This window comes from Oncorhynchus mykiss, chromosome 9, assembly GCF_057628025.1.
Source record: "Oncorhynchus mykiss isolate SJ-2025 chromosome 9, ASM5762802v1, whole genome shotgun sequence".
Classification (NCBI taxonomy): domain Eukaryota; kingdom Metazoa; phylum Chordata; class Actinopteri; order Salmoniformes; family Salmonidae; genus Oncorhynchus; species Oncorhynchus mykiss.
Genome location: NC_143030.1, coordinates 69,961,983 through 69,980,506, shown reverse-complemented (window position 1 = coordinate 69,980,506; position 18,524 = coordinate 69,961,983). Strand labels below are relative to the sequence as shown.

Below are 18,524 nucleotides of genomic sequence, written 5' to 3'. Positions count from 1 at the left end.
CAATTCTACTACAATTTATATGACTGGAGACATATCAAAAATATTTTTTCACATGACAAGTCACGGGCTAGACTAGGCCTACTTTGCTGACACAGATAAATAAAAACCGATTTTAAAAAACAGCCTTGTCTTGGAATAAAACCATCTAATTTTGTCCTACGAAAAAGGGGAGACTCCAATTGTACATTTCAGCTTTTCATTTTTAATTTATTTGTAAGAATTTCTAAAAACATAATTCCACTTTGCATTATGGGATATTCCGTGTAAACTAGTGACACAAATCTCAATGTAATCCGGTTTAAATTCAGGCTGTAACACAACAAAATGTGGAAAAGGTCAAGGGGTGTGAAGGACATTTTTGTCCCAAAAAGCTCCATTGGCACTGAACCAATGCTAGTTTGTTGAGAACTTTATTCATAAGAGGAAAAATGGATGGACATTACAGCATAGGACAAAGGCCTCAATGGGATAGGACAACCTGCTGTGTTGACTATTGGTTGTTCCAGCCCAACAATATATTTAGTCTTTATTTGACACTTAACAATTAAGAGCCCTGATGGTACAGGTGACCTGAAGAAGTGATACTGTGACATCAGGCGGGCTTTTGATTTGTTTATGTACTGCTGTAGGTTCACCAGCTGACCTCTATAAAGACACCATGTCGACTGGATTCCCACTGTGGATTCCCACTGTGGATTCCCACTGTGGATTCCCACTGCTGCGGCAGCAGCATCCGTTTCTCCTTCTACTACTTAGTCCTTTTCCAGATATGAAAGGAGACATCCATCAGTTAGACAAATAACTGCTGATTAATTAAACAGAAACACAGTTTCATTGTAATTTATATTTATGTACACAGTAAATATATATAAATGCAATTTGGAACATGGAAAATAGTAGTGTTTATGATATTGTAAACGTTCTGTACTTTAATAATAGGCTATATTATGCCTGGGTGAAATGAAAAGTATTTTGTGTGTTATCTCTTCGTTGCGTTGCCCCATTGAATAAAATGTATTTCTTATGGCCTACCTATTCTTTCTTTTACAATTTTAACGCATTTAGCATAGACAAAGTCATTGTTGTATTAGTCCTAGGCAAACCATCTTCATTATCACAGTACCACCTCAAAGTGCCACTCAGATTTTCTGGGAGAAAAGTATCTGTCATTGAAATTGGTAGTAGGGGTTGTGTGTATGTTTTAAGCTAAGGATTTCCTGCTTCCAGACATTTCACTGCCTAGATTACAAGGATTGGATTTGCACTAAACAATTTAATGTCAGCACAAGGCATGTACAAAATGTAGTGTAATGATAAGTCTCATATACAGTACATTGTCTACTGGTATGGTTTTTAAATTGAGAACATATAGCCCAACAATATGTAAACAGTGTGTGAATTAAGCTATTCTCGGCTTCAGATGCACAGTGTCAAGGGGTGCATTGCAGATGCCCATAAGCCTAATGCCATGATACTGTACAGTAGGCCAGTGGTTCCCAACTCCGTTCCTCGAGTACCCCAACAGTACACACCCCAACAGTACACATTTCTATTGTAGCCTCGGGCAAGCAAACCTGATTCAACTTGTCAACTAATCATCAAAGCCCGGTTGCATCTAAACATCTTAAGGATTTACCTTAAGGAATAATGTCCCCTTACCTAAGGGAATTGTTTAAGGGTGTTGTATTTATTTTTGTATTTTATTTCACCTTTATTTAACCAGGTAGGCTAGTTGAGAACACCTTTATTTAACAAGGTAGGCCAGTTGAGAACAAGTTCTCATTTACAACTGCGACCTGGCCAAGATAAGCAAAGCAATGCAACACAAACAACACAGAGTTACACATGGAATAAACAAACGTACAGTCAATAACACAATAGAAAAATCTAAATACAATCTAAATACATGTGCAAATGTAGTAAGATTTGGGAGGTAAGGCATAAATAGGCCAATAGTGGCAAAATAATTACGATTTAGCATTAACTTTGGAGTGATAGGTGTGCAGAAGATGAACGTGCAAGTTGAGATACTGGGGTGCAACGGAGCAGAAAAATAAATAACAATATGGGGATGAGGTAGTTGGGTGAGCTATTTACAGATGGGCTGTGTACAGGTGCAATGATCGGTAAGCTACTCTGACAGCTGATGCTTAAAGTTAGTGAGGGAGATAGGAGTCTCCAGCTTCAGTGATTTTTGCAATTCGTTCCAGTCATTGGAAGCAAAGAACTGGAAGGAAAGGCGGCCAAAGGAGGAATTGGCTTTGGGGATGACAGTGAAATATACCTGCTGGAGTGCGTGCTACAGGTGGGTGCTGCTATGGTGACCAGTGAGCTGAGCTAAGGCAGGGCTTTACCAAGCAAATACTTTTGGATGACCTGGAGCCAGTGGGTTTGGCGACGAATATGAAGCGAGGGCCTGCCAACGAGAGCTTACAGGTCGCAGTGGTGGGTAGTATATGGGGCAAAATAGATGGCAATGGGATAGACTACATTCAATTTACTGAGTAGAGTTTTGGAGGCTATTTTGTAAATGACATCGCCGAAGTCAAGGATCGGTCGGATGGTCAGTTGCGAAATAGGAAGCCGATTCTAGATGTAATTTTGGATTGGAGATGCTTAATGTGATTCTGGAAGGAGAGTTTACAGTCTAACCAGACACCAAGGTATCACAGTGCTAGCTGTGCCATCAGAGACTCTGGGTTCGAGCCCAGGCTCTGTCGCAGCCGGCCGCAACCGGGAGGTCCATGGGGCGACGCACAATTGGCCTAGCGTCGTCCGGGTTAGGGAGGGTTTGGTCGGTAGGGATATCATTGTCTCATCGTGCAATAGTGACTCCTGTGGCGGGCCGGGTGCAGTGCACGCTGACCAGGTCACTAGGTGTACGGTGTTTCCTCCGACACATTGGTGCGGCTGGCTTCTGGGTTGGATGCGCTGTGTTAAGAAGCAGTGCGGCTTGTTTGGGTTGTGTTTCGGAGGATGCATGGCTCTCGACCTTCGTCTCTCCCGAGTCCGTACGGGAGTTGTAGCGATGAGACAAGACAGTAACTACTAACAATTGGATACTACGGAATTGGGGAGAAAAAGGGTGTAAAATAAAAATAATAAAAAAAGAATAAGCAGGCATCCTCTACTGACAGAATGAGTTCAATATCCTTCCATGATACCCGGGCCAGGTCCATTAGAAAGGCCTGCTCGTTCGCTGAAGTGTTTTAGGGAGCTTTTGACAGTGATGAGGGGTGGTCGTTTGACCGTGGACCCATTACAGCCGCAGGCAATGAGGCAGTGATCTCTGAGATCCTGGTTGAAGACAGCAGAGGTGTATTTAGAGGGCAGGTTAGTCAGGATGATATCTATGAGGGTGCCCATTTTTACGGATTTAGGGTTGTACCTGGTAGGTTCCTTGATAATTTGTGTGAGATTTGTGTGAGATATGGCTTAGATTGTAGGACGGCTGGGGTGTTAAGCATATCCCAGTTTATGTCACCTAACAGTACGAACTCTGAAGATAAATGGAGGGCAATTAATTCACAGGGCACAACTTAGGGCTGAGGGGGGTCTATAACAAGCGGCAACAGTGAGAGACTTATTTCTGGAAAGGTGGATTTTTTAAAGTAGAAGCTCGTATTGTTTGGGCACTGACCTGGATAGCATGACAGAACTCTGCAGACTATCTCTGCAGTAGATTGCAACTCCACCCCTTTGGAAGTGCTATCTTGGTGGAAAATGTTGTAGTTGGGGATGGAAATTTCAGAATTTTTGGTGGCCATCCTAAACCAGGTTTCAGACACAGCTAGGACATCAGGGTTGGTGGAGTGTGCTAAAGCAGTGAATAAAACTTAGGGAGGAGGCTTATGATGTTAACATGCATGAAACCAAGGCTTTTACGGTTAGAGAATTCAACAAATGATAGCGCCTGGGGAAAACGAGTGGAACTGTGGGATACAGGACCTGGGTTAACCTCTACATCACCAGAGGATCAGAGGAGGAGTATGATAAGGGTACGGCTAAAGGCTATAAGAACTGGTCGTCTAGTGTGTTGGGAACAGAGAATAAAAGGAGCAGATTTCTGGGCGTGGTAGAATAGATTCAGGGCATAATGTACAGACAAGGGTATGGTAGGATGTGAGTACAGTGGAGTTAAACCTAGGTGTTGAGTGATGATGCAAGAGGTTTCATCTATGGAGGCACCAGTTAAGCCAGGTGCGGTCTTAGCATGTGTGTGGGGTGGGACAAAGAGATATCTAAGGCATGTTGAGTGGGACTGTGGGCTCTATAGTGAAATAAAACAATAAGAACTAGCCAAGACAGCAGTAGACAAGGCAGAGAGAGCAGACCTTAGAGAGAGTCATAATACCATCACAGGTGTTGATCAGGAGAGCTAAGACAAAACGGTTAAATGGCGATGAATGGGCAGAGCGAGTCAGTTAGGTACATACAGGACCTGAGTTCGAGGCTGGGGCCGACAGGTAAACAAAATGAAGTACTGTGTTATTGAAACAGTCCAGGGGGCATCATCAGTGTAGCCGAGTGATCATAGGGTCAAAAGAGCAGCAATAGGTGAGTAGGTAAGTCAGGGTGCCGTTCGGTAGTCACTACTACGCTAGGCGAGCAGAGGACACAGAGTTCAGAAAAGCTAGCAGGCTGGGTCTAGTAGATTGTTCTTCGGCGACATCGTAACAGAATAGACTGTTGAGACTACATTGGACGATCACGACGGCAGTCCAGTCGTGATGGATTGGCGGGGCTCCGTTTCGACAATAAAGGGTCCAGGTCAACTGGCAAAAGAGGTATTGTTGCCCTAGAATTAGCTGGTATATGGGCTTAGCTCGAGGCTAGCTGGTGCTTGCTTCGGGACAGAAGCGTTAGCTAACAGTAGCCACTCATTTGCAGCTAGCTAGCTGCGATGATCCCGTGTAATGATCCAGAGCGGCAGGAATCCGGTGATGTGGTAGAGAGAAGCAGTCCGATATGCTTTGGGTTGATATCGCTCTGTGCAGACTGGCAGGTATTGTCTGAACTAATGCTGGATGCTGACTGAGAAAAAGCTGAAGACCGCTAGCCATTGCTAACAAAGACTAGTAGCTAGTTAGCTGGCTAGCTCCTGATGGAAGTTTCAGAAATTAGGAATCCATACCACATTGGGTGAGACGGGTTGCAGGAAAGTATATTTAGTTTGTAGATATAAAGTCCTGCTATTTAAACGGGATAAGACAAAAACAAACACACACTTCCAACTGCTATGCCATCTTGGTTGGCTGATCCAGGATCTCTCAAACGTTTAGGGCCTCTCAAACGTTTTCCTTAGGTAAGGGCATGCTTAAGGGTTTTACGGTAGTTTGAAGACATGTAAGACAGAAAGAGTCTCTAGTTACCATGGAGACAACCTGATTCACTGACTCAACATCTCCTTAAAGAGATCACATTTATTTTGGGGGATTGCAAAATATAACTTCTACATTCAAGACAGGGGAACCAAATTGATTCATAAGAGATTAAAACTCATTTATTTTAGTTACTTTTTTTCTCAACTTATTTCTATTACTTTCCAGCACATCAATTTAACTTATAATACATTTATTTTTAAACCTGTATTTAACTAGGAAAGTCAGTTAAGAGCAAATTGTTATTTACAATGACGGCCTAGGAACAGTGGGTTAACTGCCTTGTTCAGGGGCAGAATGACCGATTTTTACCTTGTCAGCTCGGGGATTCGATTTAGCAACCTTTCAGTTACTGGCCCAACACTCTAACCACTCAGCTACCTGCCACCCCTACATGACCAAAAGTATGTGGACATGTGGATGAACGGGCATGGGCATTAATATGGAGTTGGTCCCCCCTTTGCTGCTATAACAGCCTCCACTCGTCTGGGAAGGCTTTCCACTAGATGTTGTAACATTGCTGCAGGGATTTGCTTCCATTCAGCCATAAGAGCATTAGTGAGGTTGGGCACTGATGTTGGGAAATTAGGCCTGCCTCAATTCACCCCAAGGGTGTTCGATGGGGTTGTATGCGGCTGCTCGGCCATGGAAACCCATTTCATGAATATCCCGACGAACAACTATTGTGCTGACGTTGCTTCCAGAGGCAGTTTGGAACTCGGTAGGGAGTGTTGCAACCGAGGACAGACTATTTTTATGCGTGCTAAGTAGCCAACAAACACCAACAAACTCTATTGTGTCTGAGCCCTAAGAAGACAAGGCTAGTCAGTGCATGTGAGGTGACTGGGGCCCATACAGGTTATGGTGATTAGACTGACAGGCCGATCTGTTGTATTAACACTTTACAGTGTGACACTGCTTGTAGACAGACGGGCTATAAGCTGTCATGACAGCACAGAGCTGGATTCCAGCAAGGGACTGTGGAATCTAGCCTGGGAAGTCCTGCCTAACCCTAACCCTCTCTGGCTGGCTGTGGATCTGACATAGCAGTCCCAGCGCTAGGGATTTGGATTATGGGCACACAGACACTAGCGAGGTCTTACACACACACACTCGGACGTACACACACACACACACATCAACGCACGCACGCACCCACACACGCACACACACACACACACACACACACACACACACACACACACACACACACACACACACACACACACACACACACACACACACACACACACACACACACACACACAGGTAGATTTACATCTTCTCATTTGCACCCAGGTCCAACCACCACATTCAGCCAACCAGACAAGTCTTACATAACTTACAGCCAGCATTGGATCTGGGATGTGTGTTATTTTTAGCCTGTACTTTCTATCAAATGTTTGTCTACTATTCCTGCACTGACCTAGTATATGTCTAATAGAAGTATACCAAGGCCTCTACATGTCTTTGTCGCACACCAAGGTTATTATAGTAAATGAAAAATGTAACTACACAAAAACATTTTGGGCAAAAATCGAATGGGGTTTTCAGGCATTTTCTTCTAATGGGGTTTTCAAACTTCTGAATCTGGCAGGAACATTCTGCCAGGAGATGGTAATACAAATAGGGCTAGCTTGTGCTATTAGGCTACTAGCTATCACCAGTGGAAATGCACGGTAACAGGGAAGAAATCCCAAGGGCAAGCACGGAGCGTGATCAATGGCAGCAGCAAACCCAAAACCAGTGGTTGGTCGAAAAACGGAAAAGCCCTGCATGGGATTATTTTGATTACATTGCTGAGAGACAAAAGTAAATGTATTGGAGTGTCAGAACATTCTTAGAAAAAAGGGTTGCAAAAGGGTTCTTCAGCTGTCCCCATAGGAGTACCCGTTTGGGATCCAGGTTGAATCCTTTTGGGTTCTGTGTAGAACCCTCTGTAGAAAGTGTTCTACAGGGAACCCAAAAGGGTTTTACCTGCAATCAAAATGGGTTTTTCAAAGGGTTTTCCTATGGGAACAATTGAAGAACCATTTAAGGTTCCAGAGGAACCTTTTTTTGTCTAAGAGTGTAGTGTGTGGTACAGAGATCAAAGGGGGAAAAAAACTCCCAACTTAAAAGTTTATCTGATCAGCGCTCCCAAAGAAGCATACAAACTATTTGAGGATAAAGACAAGGTGAGAGACAGCCACCAGCTAGCAGTAACAATAGCTGCACGTCAACATTGCCAACGACAACCTCTTCCCAAGGAAAACCAACTTTAGCATTGTGCTTGAGAAGAGCAGAAACGTGGCAACCTCATCCAATGAGCATAAAAACAGAGAAGCATTGGTGTAGTTATTCAATGATTCTGGCAAGTCCACAAGACTGTGTGAGGAGCAAGCCTTCTGAAAATTCAACGAGACACTTGATCCTAAATTCAAAACTCCTGGAGCTGATAGAATAAATTGTTGCTTTGCAGGAGATTATGAAAGAGGCAAGAAAAGTAACCTGTTGTGTTTGCAGATGGAGCGAGAAAGGACTGTTTTGTTTATGGGCATATCAGCATGCTTCTATCACCCCTCCTCTAGCAAGGCACAGCAAATATACCTGATTCAACTTATTGGGGTTCCGGTCCCGGTTGCATAAAACATCTTAAGTCAATTTCCACCTCATCTATTCCCTTAAAGTTCCCTTAACTGTCAGTTGCGGAAAACATTTTAAGTTGAATCTTAAATTAAGTGAAATAGTTAAGGGTGCCCATGAGGTCCATTAAGGTCCCTTAAGTGCTTCATTAAGTATGGATATCAATGTAAACAGCATTTGTGGAAGTGAATGTTGCTTTCCTCTGCCCTGTTTGCAAAAGGAAAACATCAATCAATAGCTGGGTGTATACTTAGCTATTCAATGGAAGGTGCACAATATGTTCTGGGATTCCTCCAATGGCATTGAGCAGTACACCACATCAGTCATTGGTTTCATCAATAAGTGCATTGATGACGTCATCCCCACAGTGGCCGTACGTACATGCCCCAGCCAGAAGCCATGAGCTAAAGGCTAGAACTGCCACTTTCAAGGAGAGGGACTCTAACCTGGAAGCTTTTAATAAATCCCGCTATGCTCTCCGACAAACCATCAAACAGGCAAAACGTCAATACAGAACTAAGATCAAAGTATACTACACTAGCTCTGACCCTCGTCAGATGTGGCAGGGCTTGCAAACCATTACAGACTACAAAGGGAAGCACAGCCAAGAGCTTCCCAGTGACACAAGCCTACCAGATGAGCTAAGCTACTTCTATGCTCACTTTGAGGCAAATAACACTGAAACATGCATGAGAGCACCAGCTGTTCCAGAAGACTGTGTGATCACTCTCTCTGCAGCCGATGTGAGTAAGACCTTTAAAACAGGTCAACATTCACAAGACCGCAGGGCAGATTACCAGGACGTGTCTGCAAGCATGCGCTGACCAACTGGAAATTGTATTCACTGACATTTTCAAACTCTCCTTGTCCGAGTCTGTAATAACATGTTTTAAGCAGACCCCCATAGTCCCTGTGCACAAAAACAGGTAGCCTGCCTAAATGACTACCGACCCGTAGCACTCACATCTGTAGCCATGAAGTGCTTTGAAAGGCTGGTCATGGCTCACATCAACACCATTATCCCAGAAACTATAGACCCCCTCCAATTTGCATACCGCCCTAACAGATTTACAGATGATGCAATCTCTTATGCACTCCACACTTTCCTTTCCCACCTGGACAAAAGGAACACCTATGTGAGAATGCTATTCATTGACTACAGCTCAGCGTTCAACACCATAGTACCCTCAAAGCTCATCAATAAGCTAAGGACCATGGGACTAAACACCCCCCTCTGCAACTGGATCCTGGACTTCCTGACAGGTCGCCCTCAGGTGGTAATGGTAGGAAACAACACATCCATCACACTGATCCTCAACACAGGGGCCCCTCAGGGGTGCATGCTCAGTCCCCTCCTGTACTACCTTTTCACTCATGACTGCACGGCGAGGTACGACTCCAACACCATCATTAAGTTTGCCAATGACACAACATGGTAGGCCTGATCACCGACAATGACAAGACAGCCAAAAGGGAGGAGGTCAGAGAACTGGCCGTGTAGTGCCAGGACAACAGCCTCTCCCTCAATGTTATCAAGACAAAGGAGATGATTGTGGACTACAGGAAAAGGAGGACCAAGTACGCCCCCATTCTCATCGACGGGGTTGTAGTGGTTGGGAGCTTCAAGTTCCTTGGTGTCCACATCACCAACAAACTAGCATGGTCCAAGCACACCAAGATAGTCGTGAGGAGGGCATGACAAAACCTATTCCCCCCAGGAGACTGAAAAGATTTGGAATGGGTCCTCAGATCCTCAAAAAGTTATACAGCTGCACCGTCAAGAGCATTCTGACTGGTTGCATTACTGCCTGGTAGGGCAACTACTCGGCTGCTGACCGCAAGGCACTACAGAGGGTAGTGCGTACGGCCCAGTTCAACACTGGGGCAAAGCTTCCTGCCACCCAGGACCTCTATACCAGGCGGTGTCAGAGGAAGGCTCTAAAAATTGTCAAAGACCCCAGCCACCTTAGTCATAGACTGTTCTCTCTGCTACCGCACGGCAAGCTGTACCAGAGCGCCAAGTCTAGGTCCAAGAGGCTTCTAAACAGCTACCCCCAACCCTAACCCTAACCCTAACCCTACCCCCAAGTCATAGAACTCCTGAAAATCTAATGAAATTGCTACCCAGACCATTTGCATTCCACCCCCCTTTTTTTACACCGCTGCTGCTCTCTGTTGTTATCATCTATGCATAGTCACTTTAATAATTCTACCGACATGTACATGTTACCTCAATTACCTCGACTAACCGGCGCCCCTGCACATCGACTCTGTTCCGGTACCCCCCTGTATATAGTCTCACTATTGTTATTTTATTGCTGCTCTTTCATTAATTGTTACTTTTATTTCTTATTATTTTTTGTACTGCATTGTTGGTTAGGGTCTCGTAAGTAAGCATTTCACTGTAAGGTCTACACCTGTGACTAATATCATTTGATTTGATTTGAATCCATGGCTTCAAAGCTAGCTAGCTAGCTACCTACTTGTGTAACCTCAAGTTACACAACTAACAATAACCCCAACCTCAAGATACACAACTAACTCTAACCTCAACCTCAAGTTAGTCAACTACCCCTAACCCTCCCAAGTTAAACAACTGTTTCCCAAATAGCAACCTATTCCCTACATAGTGCACTACTTTTGTGATAGTGGTGCCCTATATCGGGAATAGGGGGAATAGGGTTAAAATTCGGTCCATGACTCATGACAGTGGAAGGAAGATAAGGGCTTTCAAAGAGCTTGGTTGGAATGGTTTGCAGTGCTATGACATGTCAAGGACTTATTTCTATTGTGGTCCTCAAAATGCTTTCACAAACAGAGTGCTTTCACTGGTTGGTTGGTGGGCACAAAGGAAGTGTGTCTTGCTGCCACCCATCCCTGTTGGCATTGTGCTTGTTTCAGGCAGATTGCTCAAGACTGACTTTGAAATTGGACGTCTGTCCATGTCTTGAGGATGTCGGGAAATGACAAAAAGGGAGTGCTATTGCAATTCTGATTTTGTGGAAATATCGTGCAACCTGTCCTTTAACCTTTAACTTCGAAATGTAACATTTGGAGAAACAGAATGATGCTGGGCAGGAGGAGTAAACCCAGGGTGTGAAAAACACGTTGAAATGTAATGTTTGGAACAACTTTGAAATTTGACGTTTGGAGAAACGTGGATAAACATCAGAATCTGAAATCAAATTGGTTAAACCGTGAGATCTTGTTGCTTGTTTGCTGTGAGCGGATGTCACGCCCTGACCTTAGAGAGCTTTTATTGTCTTTAATTTGGTTTGGTCAGGGTGTGATTTGGGTGGGAATTCTATGTTCCTTTTTTCTATGTTTTGTATTTCTTTGTTTTGGCCGGGTCTGGTTCTCAATCAGGGACAGCTGACTATCGTTGTCTCTGATTGGGAACTATACTTAGGTAGCTTTATCCCACCTATGTTTTGTGGGTAGTTATTTTCTGTTTAGTGTTTTCTGCACCTGACAGGACTGTTTCGGTTTGGTTTAGTCTCTTTGTTATTTTGTTCCAGTGTTCAGTTCAATAAAAGTCATGAACACTTACCACGCTGCGCTTTGGTCCGATTCTTCCTCTTCAGACGACGACACCCGTTACAGCGGAGTTTGCCTGTGATGCACTCTTCCCCACTCTGCTGAGGCGTGGGCACTGGGCAGACGCGCCGGTGTTTGTGTGTTTGTGTGTCAGTCTGGAAGCATGTGTGAGCTCAGTGTGAGTGGAGAGGTTCTGTTACCAGCGTGTTATTGACTGACGGCTTGGCTCCACCGTTGCCAGGGCCCACTGTTATGAGAGGCTCAGGCCAGACATGGAGAGAGGGAGGGAGGGAGAGAAGGGGGAGAGTACGGGCGACTCCACTCTGTGTGAATGGGTTGTGTTCACGCAACAGACAGACACTGTTTGGCATCGAGCGCTAGTGGTGTGTATTTATCCCCATTATCGCAGCAGACTGGTGGAAGGTGACTGGGGCTTGGGTTGGGGCCAGGCACCCCAGGTTCTGTGCCATACAGCCACTCTGCCATCTCTGCTGTGTGTATGTTTTGGAAGTGTGATCACTGATGAAGAACGGCCATGTGTTGCCATGTCTGCACTAAAAGGTGTGCCTTTTGTGTACGTGTGTGTGTGCGTACCTTGGCTCAGTACTATGGGTCTCAGTGGGCCCTAGGAACACTGTCTGCCAACATCAGAACTGCATTCACACCCACACACACACACACACACTTCAAGTGTCCTGGCTCAATCCTCTCGGTCTTCTACTCCAAACATCCATCTTTCTCAATGGAAGTGTGCTGTAGTGCTGTAGTCAGCTTGTGAACAGGCAGAGTGATTATCAGACAGCTAGCTACCTCTTTAGCATTAGCAACATCTCTGACAACCAGCCAGCTAGAGAGGTAGAGCCTAGGGATATAATACAATGCCATTGTGGTTTAACTTCTTAATGAGAGGCTCTTCCTCTCTAGGTGACTATGGTGCTACTGAAATCTATAGTGAACGTTAGGCAACCCCTTCCCTTAGTCAGTTGGTTGCCAAGCAAAAGTGAAAACTAGGAGCCACACACATACAGAAACACATGATTTTTATATTTTCTGTTGCTCAAAGCAGAAGTTTCTCAGGCTCTGTCTTGCCATCTGATGTAACTGGTGTCTGTGCCACTGCCAGGTCAGGCTAACTGCAAACAGGGGGAAGTCAAAGCACTACTTAGGTTACATCTCAAATGGCACCCTATTCCGTATATAGTGCACTACTTTTGACCAGGGCCCATAGGCCAGCCATAGGAAATAGAGTGCAAATTAGGATTCTCAGTACAAAAAGCCCCTGATAGCTATCAAATTATTTCTCAGCCACAAATCACATCTCTCTCTCTCTCCCTCTCTCCTTCTTCCTCTCTCTCTCTCTCTCTCAGACAGTGTGCATGCACTCATATGTCTGCGTATTTGTTTTGTGACTTTGTGCTGGCTGTGTGTGTGTTTGTGTGTGTGTGTGTGTGTGTGTGTGTGTCTGGGTTCTACATTAACCCCATAAGGGTTCTACCTGGAACCAAATGGGTTCTACCTGGAACAGCCGAAGAACGCTAAGGTTCTAGATAGCACTTTTTTTCCTGAGTGTAGGGTTTCCCTCCCCAGTCAGCTGTTGAGAGTAGAGTAGTTAGTAGTACTGTTGTTGTTTATGGTATCCTCTTTTCCCTCACATCATGCCACAGCAGGCTGCCTGCAGCGTTGACTTCTACTTTTCAGGTTTCTATTGTTGTGGGGAGGAAGCAATATGAATTGAACAAGCTGCAGTAGCGCTAGCTGCAGTTGCAGTAGCGCTAGCTGCAGTAGCGCTAGCTGCAGTAGCGCTAGCTGCAGTAGCGCTAGCTGCAGTGCCAAAGACAGACAGACAAGGAGTTTAGGAGAGACAACAACCCAGGGATCAAAGACAGGCTAGAGACAAATGTCTTCTGTCCTCACCACCAGATAATATTTGTTTTCTGTCTGTCTGTCTGTCTGTCTGTCTGTCTGTCTGTCTGTCTGTCTGTCTGTCTGAGTAATAGCTGAGGCCTGTAGCTCTGGCAGCTCTGGGTTACTGTAGACAGCAGCTGCTGAAGAAGCCTACTCTCTGTCATGGCATAGTGACCAGATGAACAGTGGGCTGGTGCTCACCAGGGGGGTGTAGGGGGAGACTATCTGGACATATGGACTTGTCTGTCTGCTTCCTCCATCATCTGCCTTATCAATAGCCTTATCTGGTTACATCATTACATCTGACTGAAACTTTATTTGGGATGTTCCTTTATTAACATGCCCACTTCTGTTAGTTGCCCTCTCTTCTCTTTCGGCCCACACCTTCTTAGGTCAGGGTGTCTGGGACCATTTAAAGGGCCCTGTCTTTGGGCAGCCTCGGGGGCTGGAAGGGGGTGGATTGGTGTAGTATGGCTTTCAGTTTGAAGCCCTGTGTGGTTTGACAGGCTGGTGTGGTGTGGTGGTGTGGTGTGGTGAAGGAAAGGAAAGGAAAGGAAAGATGATTACTCTGTGCCAAATGTTGGCTGATGGCTTGGCTGGCTCCATGAGGCCCAGAATCAAAAGGCTCTTTACGAGGTGTTGTAAAGAAGAAAGGTTGGTTAGAAGGAGTGTGCTGTGTGCTTAACTCTCTGCCTGCCTCAGACTGAGACTCCAAGACTAATTCCACTTTTAACATGGACCCTGAGGACACAAGCAGTTACCAGTCCCACCTGCTGCCTTCCTGCTCTGCTCTGGGCTGCCGACCTTGTCTGGAAGAGAGGGCATAGGTGTGTGTGTGTGCGTGTGTGCGTGTGTGCGTGTGTGTGTGTGTGCGTGCTTGTATGTGAATAAAACTTGTCAGAATTCCGAACTCCAGGTGTAAGTGTTCAAATATTGAAAAACCCATTTATGCTATGTTCGCATTAGTGGATCAGGGATTGATATATGTACATGATATGTGCATTTCTCTCTCTCTCTCCCCTCGCACTCTCTCTCTCTTTCTTTCTCTCTCTCTCAGACGGTATGTCTGCGTATGTGTTTTGTGACGTTGTGTTGGTTATGACAGTGGGGTGGTTTAGGTTGGGGGGGTTCTCTGCTCCTGTCTGTCCACGTTAGTGTGCCTCCTCTCCTCTCCTCTCTAGGTTGGGGGGTTCTCTGCTCCTGTCTGTCCACTTTAGTGTGCCTCCTCTCCTCTCCTCTCCTCTCCTCTCCTCTCCTCTCCTCTCCTCTCCTCTCCTCTCCTCTCCTCTCCTCTCCACTCCACTCCACTCCACTCCACTCCACTCCACTCCACTCCTCCTCCTTCCCTTTCCTCTCTTCTCCCTCTCATAATTTCTTCCCCTCTGAGTGGTCAGCCAGCCCAGTTTTATCACAGACCTCCTTTCAAAGGCAGCAAGCCTCTCAGGGCCCCCAGGCTGGGAGGCGAGAGGAGAGTAGGAGGGTGTGTGTGTGTGTGTGTGTGTGTTTTCGGGGGGGGGGGGGTTCAGGTAGTGAGCTTTCTGACAGCTGTTAAAGGAACTGCTACCGCTCAGCACCTTTAATGAAGGAAAGCAACCCCCACAGACACACACACACGTACTCAACAGTGTGTGTCTTTAACTCACACAATAGAGACCTGACTTTCCCGGTTGAAAGGTATACAGTGATTCAAGAGAGCTTACAGCAATAGAGCTTGAACAGCAATGTCATTATTGGCAATGTTTCAACCACAGGGGTATAGAGCTGATGTGAGTAAGATGGAAAAGTTAGCCCGTGGTTGGTGCATGAACTGTCAATCCATATGAACAGCCATGAAACCGCAGAGGGAGACTATAAAGCATTGCATCAGATCTTCTGGAAAAAGGCAATGTGATGAAAAGAGGAAGGAAACATGCGTCTGCTGGAGGGCCTTGAGAGAGAGAGAGGTAAAGGCAATAAATAGGCCTGAGAGGCAAAAATAATTACAATTTAGCATTAGTACTGGAGTGATAGATGTGCAGATGATGATGTGCAAGTAGAGATACTGGGGTGCAAAAGTCGGGTGTGGTATTAACATACAGTATGGCTGTGTACAGGTACAGTGATTGGTAAGCTGCTCAGACAGCTGATGCTTAAAGTCTTTACCTAGCAAAGGTAGGGCTTTACCTAGCAAAGACTTACAGATGACCTGGAGCCAGTGGGTTTGGCAACGAATATGAAGCGAGGGCCAGCCAATGAGAGCATACAGGTCGCAGTGGTGGGTAGTATATGGGGCTATTGTGGGGGTATTTTGGTGGAGTAAACATCCATAGAAATGTGAAGCATCCAGAGTTCCCTGTCTGTAGTGCAAGTAGTAAAGTATGGCCCTTTCTCCCTGCAGTGCCACAGTCTCATGGGTAGAGGTGCCATGGGTTGAGGTGCCAGGGGTATCGTAGGGAGGCTCTGCCCAGTGTGCCAGATTGTCTATCTGCCCCACTGTTCCACAGCCGCTTCTCAATCTGGTGCCCCTTGCCATTCTGTGTGGCCACTACCTAGTCTACACACATACCAGACACTACTAGGTGTTTCTCTCTCTCTCGCTCGCTCTCTCTCTCTCTCTCTCTCTCTCTCACTCTCACTCTCACTCTCACTCTCACACACACTCACACACACACAGTACACACAGTACACATACAAAACTGGTATCTGACCTTAACCGACACACATGCCTCACTGTCTAGTATCTGACCGTAACCGACACACAAGCCTCACTGTCTAGTAACTGACCGTAATAGACACATATGCCTCGCTGTCTGGTATCTGACCTTAACCGACACACATGCCTCACTGTCTAGTATCTGACCGTAACCGACACACAAGCCTCACTGTCTAGTAACTGACCGTAATAGACACATATGCCTCGCTGTCTAGTATCTGACCGTAACCGACACACAAGCCTCGCTGTCTGGTATCTGACCGTAACAGACACATATGCCTCGCTGTCTGGTATCTGACCGTAACAGACACACATGCCTCACTGTCTGGTATCTGACCATAACAGACACATACAGCTTCAGGTCTGTACTCTGGGTTCTTTAAGGAAGTTAGAGATGCAGATAGACTCCCACCTGTACCGCTCTATCTACACAGATCCCTGTACATCACTACAACTAGCACATACTTTCATGGCACATTGGAACAGTACAGCGTGTGAATCAGGAGAGAGAGCAGAGTGAACAGAGAATCCCACTTGCAAATCAAATGGAGTCTAGTCTGCAGAGACTGGGCAGAGCCACTGAATGGGGGAGGGCCCACTCTAAACTAAGAGGCCACAGTTCTATTCGCATACACGTGAGCACGCACACAAAAATACATACGCAGGCAAGAACGCATGCTTGCGAGCACACACAAACACACATATAACAAGCACAAACACACACACACACTAACTCCCTCACATGCCAAGACTCACCCTGGAATAGTGTCCCAGTGAAGATTCAATCACACCCACAGTCACGTAGACCAAATCTGCAGGCAGCCTATTGTGAAGGAATAGTTGTTCCTCTGCCAGGGTGTCATATGCTAGCTAGCTGCTCGGTTAAAGCCAGGGTTGCGCAACAACACAGAAACACAGTAATGCCTTTGCTTTGCTCACAGTTGAATTGTTATTGGACACATGCTGTACATCACAGCACAGCTCCTCTTCTTTTCTAGAGACCACAAAACAACAGACAGGTTTTGATGGTCAACCAAAAAGCACCTCCTCTTTGGTTCCCTGTGTATCCTTTCTTCTTTCTCTTCTTCTATTGTATCAGTTGAACTTCAAGGGAAGTCATTTGGCCCAGTTGACGTTGACCTAGAATTTAATGCAATTGACCTTCAGCTACATGTCTATTTCTGTCTGGTGTACTTAGCACATCTAATGAGGTACAGTGTAAGGATGTTACTCCGCAGATAGAGGCTGAAGGTGTGTGTGTGTGTCCCAGCATGTGTGCTTCTGCGTGTGTGCGCATGAACGTGTGCGCGTGACTCTGGGATTAGTGTAAGTCATGGCAGTGCAGCTGGACCATGTGTGTACAGAGGCCACTGAGAGATAGGGATTAGAGGTAAACTGATACTTAGTACGAAATGTAGGAAATGAGCAGCGGCTAACTCTCCCCTCCCCTCCCCTCCCCTCCCCTCCCCTCCCTTCCTCTCGTCCATCACCAGCCTTCAGCTCTCCGGAGGAAGATTGTCATGCAAACTGAGGCCCAGGTTTCAGAACTGATAAGAGGGCCTCTCATTTCAGAGGCCTTTTTTTCTCTAAACAAAGATGAGCTGGGTTTGGGAGACAGTGAGTGACAGGAAGAGACATGGACAGGGGGGGTTGATTGAATAGCTCCATGTCATCATTCAAGTGGGCCATCTTGCCTGGGGTGGGGTAAATGTGGAGGGATATTTGGATAGGTATGGAGCGTGTGTGTTTGTCAAATAAAATAAAATAATTATTGGTCACATACACATACCGTATTTAGCAGATATTATTGAGGGTGTAGCTAAATGCTTGCGTTCCTAGCTCCAACAGTGCAGTAGTATCTAACTAAATGCTTGTGTTCCTAGCTCCAACAGTGCAGTAGTATCAAACAATTCACAACAATAAACACAAATCTAAAAGTAAAAGAATGGAATTAAAAAAGATATAAATATTAGGAGTGGCATTGACTAAAATACAGTAGAATAGAATGCAGTATAAATATGAGATGAGTAAAGCAGTATGTAAATATTATTTAAGTGACTAGTGTTCCATTATTAAAGTGGCCAGGGATTCCAAGTCTATGTCTATAGGTCAGCAGCCTCTAAGGTGCAGGGTTGCTTAACGAGGTGGAAGCATCTGTTAAAGTTTGTGAGGGTTTTCTTCAGCCTCCTCAGGTTGAAGAGGCGTTGTTGCGCCTTCTATAACACACTGTCTATATGGGTGGACCATTTCAGACTGTTAGTGATGTGTACGCCGAGGAACTTGAAGCTTTCCACTGCTCCACTGTGGTCCCATCAATGTGGATAGAGGCATGTTCCCTCTGCTGTTTCCTGAAGTCCACGATCAGCTCCTTTATTTTGTTGACA

At 45.5% G+C, this 18,524-nt stretch overlaps 1 protein-coding gene and 1 long non-coding RNA gene across 3 annotated transcripts in view; both read left to right on the top strand.

Moving 5' to 3' along the window:
- Positions 1-18,524, top strand: part of LOC110532677 (retinoic acid receptor gamma-A) — a 97,696-nt gene that overhangs the window by 58,806 nt on the left and 20,366 nt on the right. The window lies entirely within an intron of this gene.
- On the top strand, positions 1,600-1,886 carry LOC149981318 (uncharacterized). The gene is made up of 2 exons (XR_016483405.1): positions 1,600-1,723; positions 1,757-1,886. It is a non-coding gene; the product is annotated as an uncharacterized LOC149981318 (long non-coding RNA).